Below are 9,539 nucleotides of genomic sequence, written 5' to 3'. Positions count from 1 at the left end.
TTGTGCTTAGTAGCGAGTGTTCTTCAGTTAATACAAGTATCGGTATATGAAAGTATGACGCAAACGATTTTCCTTTGATGGTAAAACATTTGTGCAAACTAACGGTTGATCGTGGATTTTCTTGTAGCCACGCAGTTGACTGTGACCTAGATATTTTACTGCAGTCTTATTCAATTTTAAAGTATAACAACGAAATTTTGTAAATCAGTAACCATTACATTATACTGTTTAAAAAAACTTAAAACCATTAGTACTCTAAATTAATAATTTCGTATAGATGGTGTTAGATTACACTATGTTTTGACAAGTTGTGTTGCTCTGACTAAATAGAATTTTTTCCAATTTTTGTCTTAAGTGATCGTGAACATCAATTGTAGCCACGCGGTTGACTATGAGTTCGAAATTTAACTGCATTCCTTTATAATTTTGTAGTGGTAAAACTAAATGTTGTACCGAGAACGTGTATCCACACATCTGAATTTACCACTCTTTCAGTCACCTTTTGTCTCCCCGCTTAAATAATATATGACTTGAAAAGCGGTTCTTCCGTAGCAAGCCACATCTTTCTCTACTACAAACTGTATTCAAACGAAACGGTGATAATAAAATTGGGCAAAAGTTATTATCTAGTTTGAAAACTTGTACAACTAGTAAAAAACAAGGCATTTTAGATTTGTCACACATAAATTTAAAAAACAGAAAATAATTATTTAAATTTCAAAAATATTTTTAATTTTTCACGTTTTTCAAATGGTCAAATAAATTAAAAATTTGAGTATACTATACTCTTTATATATTTTTATGACTGATATTGAAACACACTTACAGTGTACAGATCTCGGGTTTAGTGGTAAACAATATTTTAGAGGCCTTAAAGGTTTGGTTTTAATCAAACGTAACACCTACAACTTCTCCTCAAGCTCATGTCTTCGCATCTTTTATTTCAGTTTAGTACGTTCCATTATCAAATATCCATACCTCGTGCAAGACCAGATACGCATCGAAGGAGTCCAAAACAGATTTATAGCCTTTGCTGTTTTGTTTTAAAAATAGAACATCCTCAACCGGACTGCTCCCTTATCCGCTCAGCTCTTAATATAGCGATAATATTATGATGTTATTATATTGTCGAAACACACTATTTAAAAACGCACATACAAAAATGTGTTAAACTGGCGTTAGAGTTCATAGGAAAACGTTTTATTAAAATTCATATAAACGCTTGTTGACGATGAATCATCGTTTTCTAAAAATGGGCTAAAAATGTTGACTGATTGATAACCAGTTTTGGACAACTATAATTAATGTTATAAGAGTTTAAAAGTTAGGATGGGCAGTGTGGTTGGGAAATGCGCGCAGATCAAAATAATGCTACGCCCCACCTATCCTCCTGCCCTAAACTTGAAACTTCAATGACTTCAATGATTATAAACAGCGGTCGAGAGAGCACATTTTAGCGAGTGTTAGTCAGACCACGTACAAACAGTTTTATTAAAGTATGACTCAAACGGCAATGTTAATTGTACGAAAACAAAACGATAGATGTTTCTGAAACACCTGCAAAACGGAGCAAAAATGTAGTTGGCAATAAACAATTTTGGTTAACGTTCAAAATTGGAGTTCTTTAATACTCCAAAAATTCCAAATATTTTTCGAAAAGAATTAGTCGAAACATCTAGTTTATTATTATATTGAGCATCAGGTCAGACATAATCATTGCTGTCTTAATTGACTTGCCGAAAGAGTCTTGTTGAAACTATGTTTATCGTTTATTCTCAATGTTTTGACGTGTATGATTCTTAACCTAGTAGACAAAAATTATAATTCACATTAAGTACATTATTTAGCAAGTGTTATTCTGACTATGTTTAAACTATGTTTTATTAAAGAGTGACACAAATGCCTATGTTAACTGTAAAATAACAAAACGATACAGATTTCTAATAAAAATAAACTCTAATGTTAAATAGAACATGGTAATTAATAATCAATAATTTTGATTTTATTTCGGTTTTAAAACTTTTGTTATAGTAATCATATTATAAAATTGCTATTTTACAAAGCGTTGGACTTAAATTACCCGTTTAGTGAAAACCAAATTCCATTACTAAACAGGTGTGCACTAATCAGATTTTCGATAACTCAAACAAGTACTTTGGTATATAAGCCAGAGGTATCGCCATACACGGTGATTCAAAGACAAAATGCGAATTAAACAAATGTTAGCCAAAACCTAAGTATATTATGAAAATAAATAATCGTGAATCTATGTACGTAGTACCGCCAGTTTCTTTTGGTTAATAAACATAAAAACCTAATATATTTTAAAAAAAAACTACACATCCACGAAAATATTTTAACTAATATTATATTTATGTTTTGCAATACACAAAGTTTATATATTGTTAAAATCAAAAAATGTGGTCTGAACAAATATAAATTAAACAATGGTTTCTTTAAAGTAACGCCAAAACAACACAAACGTTTATTGTAAACAGCCCAATCGCTAAATTATTTCAAAAACGAACAAATTATTATACGATTAAATCCATGTTTCGTCAGTAGCAATATTTCATTAGCTCAAAAAGCATCAAGTAAAGTAAAAAAGACCGTTTTTGTCAGAGTAATTGAATTCGACACAGAACTATGAAGCACTACTCCTCAATACTCAAAAAAATGTTTGTGCTGTTCATTTGCCATTCTGTACAACTAATGGAAACCGGATATTCCAGCAATGATCAAGTGGAAAATTATAGCCTCTCAGATGATTTAAAATGCACATTCCTGTTCGTTGGGTTGAAACACATGCTTCTAACTCAGGTTTTAATTCGCCCTCATTATAATACGCCAACATCATTGAAGGCCAGTGACGAAAGTTATTATAAAAATACAATTGGACACCAAATAACTTCTTTGTACAGTTTAGGAATACGGAATATGGGATCCCTGTGGCTACTACTTTTGTATACGAATTTAGTAATTGGTTTCGCTAAACGTTCAAAAGATATACCGGCAGACTATCAGAAACTTGAAGCTACACACAAGTATGTTATCAATAAAGTGCTTAAGGACCAAGACGGATGCCGCGAAGGTAATTCTTTTGATAGATTCGATGATGTGATTCACTCAAAACCTTTTCCGACAAAAGATGAAATGATATATATGGTGCACATAAACGATAACAAGGCCAGAGAACTGCTGAGCAGAAACAATACATTTGAGGATTTTAATAATAGAATGTTTGTAGACAAGTTAAAAATGAAATATATTTTTTTGAACAATTATGTTTTTATGTCTGTATTCAACGTGCAAGTGACCTGGCCAGAGCTAACTATTGTACGATTGGAAAAATCTTATCGTGATGCGCGTACACTGGATTGGGCCTCCGACAACCTTCAAAATCTGAAATCATACTATGAGCTGATCTTTTCATTTCTAAAAGTTATCATGTTGCGGCTGACGTTAATACACCTGAAATATCTACAACACTATTCAGAAGGTTTGAAAGACTACGTGTATTGCGTGCGTCAGTGGTACAAAGAGGTAAAACAATTTGGTAAATGTTTAAGCTTGACCAATGACCTACATGTAATAGACTTGCTATCTGCCATCCATTATCTCTCTACTGGAAAAGAGACAATAGGCAGCGTGGCTGGGTATGTACATTCAACACTAGTATCTCTTTGTCTACCTCTCGGGTGCGAGGCCGACGAACCACTCAATAAAGGATCACGCAATAATAAACCAGCCGAAAAAGGATCTGAGACATCTGTACCGGTCGAGTATCACAGTTTGAAAAACTCTAAGAGGTTTTTTTCTCAACTTGATAAGGCGTTTAAAAATGTCGACTTTAGCCTCATTCAGTTACTCATAGAATATATTGACGAAATCCAATCGGAAAATGATATGACTGGTATTCTAACAGTGCCATAATAACGCAAATTAGTAATAATTATAAAACTAAAACTGTAATATTATTATTATATTAACACACTTGTAAATCATGCTATTGCTGCAAATTTAAATAAAATAAATAATCACATTAAAATTGTATTATTATTTTTTTGAACTTTTTAGCTTCGATGCAATGCGAGAAGGTATCGGTTTTACTCTGATGTGGGCTTTTTTTTTCGCTGTATACACTGTAACTTTTTTAATACTTGACCAATTCCTTCGAATAGCAACTCTATAAATCACAAATTTTGTCTAGTTTGTACTTTGGGGGAGTAAAAGTTGAAAAAGTTTAATTCTTTACAGACGAAAGTTGAAAAAACAAAAAAAAAACCGTACGAGTTTTTAAGTTAGAACTTTTAATGGCTATAATTTCGAGAAAAAGAGTCGGATCGAGTTGAAATGTATAAGAAATAATTATTTGGTATGTCCGCACACGTCAGTTGTGTCAAACTTAAACTATACCTATTTCCCACCCCCCTAGGGGGGGTACAAGTTTTTTTGTTTTTCGGGGTTTTTAGCGGTAATTTTAAAACTTTTGGGTTGAAAATTTGCCAGTAGTTGGAACTCATATGTACCCATAACATATTAAACGGGAAAAAAATTCGGCACTACAGTTTTTTTTTTAATTGCCGGGAAACTGTGTTTTCGCAAATTTCGTATATTTTAACAAAAACACCTAAAATCTTTAAAAAAAATTGATCAAATCATTAAAACAATTTTATGTATATCTATGCAGAATGATACTATTAGGTTTTGTGCTCAAGTACCACTTTTTACTTAAAGTTTACACAAATTCAATTTTTTTTATAACTTTTATTTATAATAAATCTTGTAGACCTGTGACCTCTCCGTTTCCTCATTGCTTTGATTACATTATGCCAATACTCTACTGTACTAGTCCTCTTGGATAAAATCGCTTTCAAATAAACGCTTTGATGCTCATTTGTAAATACAGAACCTTCATTTAAGACTTTCTAACTTTGCTGGTTTATACTGTGCTTGGTTTGGACTGTACTGGCTTGAAAATACTAACTACCGATTTGCATCGAGGCGTTTTTTCGAAAGTGATTTTATCACTTTCAGATTTAAAAATTCCTGTAAACCTGTGACCTCCCCGTCCCCAATATGCCTCGACCCAACTATGTTCCGTCCCCACTATGCACCGACCCCACTGTACTGGTTTTTTTAAACACTATTTTGACAAGCCTGAGTCTCTTTTAATTTAAAGAAAATAACAACAATATAACATAATAATATACTCATTTTAGTTAAAATGAAATTATGGCTCCCTTGCAATAATCGGTTCATAAAAAAAAAAAATTTTAATAAAATATCAACTCTATTTATCCATCACAACACATTAAACGTTAAACAAAATAGTCTCTGAACAAATAGGCAATCATCAGTGGCGCAAAACCAGGGAAGCAGAGGAAACTTGCCCCTTATGTTTTGTAGGTAGTATGGGTAACTATGGCAAAAAATAATGTAGTTAGACGGTCAACCATAACCGTATAGAACCTCATAAAAAATATACAATTTTAAGCACATTGTTGACAATTATTATATTTTATACAATATATATATATATAGATAGGCATCAGAGTTTTAATTTGAAAGTGATTCTATCTTTACATATCTAACGATTGTAATGGTTATAATCAGTTTTTAATTTGTATTCAACTAACATTTTTAACTCTAATTATAATATCTGTATTGTTCATATAGCCTTTCATATCGTTTGATAATTCAGACAAAGTACAAATAACTGTTGGCACCGCGCATTTTATTGGTTTTTACATTTAAAAAGCAATTGTATAATACAAAACCCGTTTTTTTTTTTACTGTTCTTTTTTTTTTTATGGAAAACAAGATGTTTTATGGCCATATATTCTTTTATTATTTGTGTTTTGAACGTTTGAATTTGCTCGCTCTATAATATAGCAAATACAAATTTTTCGCTAAAAAAAATAGTCGTTTTCGATGAACAACATCTGTAAAAAAGGGAAATATGTTAGAACATAAAAGTTTATGACTCATAAAAGTGTGTGTAACTGTTAACGCTGCAAATGTCAATATAGGACACTTGTTTTCGATCAAAAAAACCATAATAAATCTACACGAAATATGTGGAAAAAATATTAATTTTTTTACACTGTGTGTGCTGAAATATTATTTAGTGCTAGCATTTTATAAAATATGAAACTATGATGAATACAGCGGGTACTTAATTTACTCAAGCGTGTTTTTAAAAAAAATTGTTATTTTGTAATAATGCAAAACTATACGACCTTAGAACCAATACCTATATACATATAGTCTGTAGATAATAAATGTATTGCTACTGTTAAAACTTGAAACAACCAAAAATATTATTCATTACAGAAAATGATGACGTAAAACAATCTATTGGTAAAAAAAAAACTCAGTGAAAATCAGGGTTATTTCACTTACATTAAAACAATTGGTATAGCCATGATTTTTTATATTTAAATACAGTGCAAATGTACATTTTTTTATTATTAAAACTAACTGATTAGTCTTGCCCTAAAACAAAATTTTGGCTAAAATATTTTGTTTTTATTTCAGTAAAATCAACCCGAGTGTCACTGTATTTCTATTTTTCCAACAGATTGCTTAACATCATCATCCACTAGCGTTTTGGTTTTTCTTTGAGAAACATAGTTTCAGTATAATTTCTACAAATAATGTTGTCAATAGCAATTTCGCTGAGTGTAAGATCTTTACACTGTGAGACTTTAATCCACATGTTTAAACTACATCTGAAAAGTACAATATAGTATAGGTTATCAGCTGATATGAGTAATGTTATCACTTCATTATTATCACAATTAAGCATAGACCTCTAAAGAAATGGACTGACAGTAGAGAGAGATGTCCGAATATCGACATCGTTAAAAAGAGACGGAGAGAGTTGTTAGGTATGGTATGGAAGAAATAATGTCATTGAGAAATAGTTATATGAAACGAAATTTTTATATATTTTTTTTATTTTTATTTTAAATAACATTTACAATCTGTACATACAAAATATACAATCAGAAAATACGCTAACAATGTAATAAATGACTTGTAGACTATGAGTAGGGAAGCTATCCAGTGATAGGACCCTATGACAGGTTTCGGCTAGAAATTAAACGGTAGCATTACAATTTAGGAGGTCTCGACACCAACGTCTTTTAAGACGACGAGGGGGGTTGTCCGGGATAGCAGCTGTGTGGATTCGAGTGGAGGAGTAATCTAGAGTGGAATTTTTCATAATGAGTCTTAACTAAATTTTCAACTGATTCGATGTGTAAGTCATTGTGAAGGGTGAGGTTGGAAACATACCATGGAGCCGAGGGAAATCGATTGACAACCTACTATTCTTTTTAGTTGGGATGGTTTGGCACAACCCCATATTTGAGCTCCGTATGACCGAATTGGTCTTAACATTGACTTAAAAACAAGAATTTTGTTATGAAGCGTGAGTTTGGATTTCAGTATAGGACGTAGTAAGTGCGAACGAGTATTTAGAGACTTCCTTTTTGATTTTAGGTGGGGGCCCCAGGTTAGTCTTTTATCTAAAATAATACCTAGATATTTGACTTGAGACAAGGAGGAGATAGGAACTTCTCGGAGGGTGAGAATAGGCGTATTTTTTTTGTCGAGTGTAAAAGAAACATGTACAGATTTTTCTGCATTAATTTTAATTTTCCAGTTTGAGGACCATTTTCCAATTTGATCGAGATGTTGTTGAAGAGCATTAAATGCTTCGGGGGGTCTCTATTGGAGGATAGAATAGCTGTGTCATCGGCGTAGGTGGCTAGAATAGTGTTTTGGGTGTGAGGGATGTCTGAAGTGAAAATGTTGTAGAGGTCAGGAGAAAGATCACTTCCCTGAGGAAATCCTGCTAATATAGGAAAGAGGGAGGAAAAGGCAATACTATGACGAACTTTAAATGTACGATTTTCAAGGTATGATCGAATTAGTAAATAAAGAGGAACAGGGAGGAATAATTTGATTTTATACAACAATCCGGTGTGCCAAACTCTGTCAAAGGCTTGTGCTACATCCAGGAAGACACCCGGACAATACTTTTTGTTCTCAAAAGAAGAAGAAATTACATCGACTAGCCTGTGCACATGTTGTATGGTCGAATGTTTTGCACGAAATCCAAATTGTGCATTGGGTATTACATTTTATGGTTTCCATAATTGGTCTTAATTTTTTCAGGACGATTTTTTCGAATAGTTTTCCGAGCACTGGGAATAGACTAATGGGTCTATATGAGGTTGCAAGATTGGGGGGATTTCCTGGTTTGAGTATGAGAATGATTATGGATAATTTCCATACGGCGGGGAAATAAGACAATCTCAACATTGAGTTGAAAATAAAAGTTAGGAGGACAATTGTTTTTTTAGGAAGATGTTTTAGAATCTTATTCGTTATCAAGTCATGACCGGGGGATTTATTAGGCTTTAATCTTTGAATCAAATTTACAATTTCATTTGGGGAAACATGTTTAGTAGAAAGAGACATAGGTAATGGAGCGTCAAGGAAGTTACTTAATTCTTCTAAATGTATGGTATTTAGAATAATGTTAGGATGAGGTAAAAAATATTTGAAAGGTGTTCTCCAAACAGTTTGGCTAATTTATATATTAAACAGTTTTAATTCAGATTATTAAAATATTGAATTGTATTTGTCATCAGTTTAAATTCTCATAATGGTTTTCCAATGTATAATTGGAACTCGACGTTCGCTCTTAGGTACTCTGAGTTGGACTTTCTCATTACGTGCCCAAACCATATTTTGTTTTTTTTTTTAAGTCGACACTCGACAATTAATACCCGCCACACATTTTCTTAGTTTTCAAACTTGTTTTTTTATAATCTGCAACTCAATAATAAATAATAATTAAATATGAGTATTTAATATTTTTTTATTCCATGTGTTTTAAATTTTTATTTCATAGGAAACCTAACAAATCTATCTATCTCTTTCTAATGATGTTCATAACGCGGCAGTATAGGATGGGTGTGTAAAAGGCGCAGTCCATTTCTTTATAGGTTTATGCAGTTAAGGTACCTCTTTTTTGAAAGATATTGACATAAATTACCCGTTCGCTAAAAACAAATTTCCATTAAAAAACAGGTGGAAACAAATCAGATTTTCAATTACTCAAATACCTATGTAGTTTGGTATTACAATATAAGCCACAGTCATCACCATACACGATGATTCAAGGACAAAATGCGATTTAAGCAAATGTTAGCCAATACGTAACTATATTATGAGAATAAGCATTTGTGTATCTAATTATCGGTTAAAACCAAAATAATAAATGTTTTACTATAATTACGGTTTTAATTGATTGATTAACATAAAATCCTATTTTATTTAAAAAAAATATTGTACACGTACAAAAAAATTGTATCCAATATTATATTAATGCATTGCAGTACACAAAGTTTATCTATTGAAATAAAAAGAAATGTGGTGTGAACAAATAAAAAAAAAAATTTCTTAGTAGCGCCACAATAACACTAACGTTTATTGTAGACACTCCAATAGCTAAACACCGT

This window comes from Adelges cooleyi, unplaced genomic scaffold, assembly GCF_023614345.1.
Source record: "Adelges cooleyi isolate 19-005CV unplaced genomic scaffold, UGA_ACOO_1.1 ACOO_flye_CR_arks_rails_tigmint_CR_PRNA_574, whole genome shotgun sequence".
In the NCBI taxonomy this organism is placed as follows: Eukaryota; Metazoa; Arthropoda; class Insecta; order Hemiptera; family Adelgidae; genus Adelges; species Adelges cooleyi.
Note: the sequence above shows the minus strand (reverse complement) of the source record.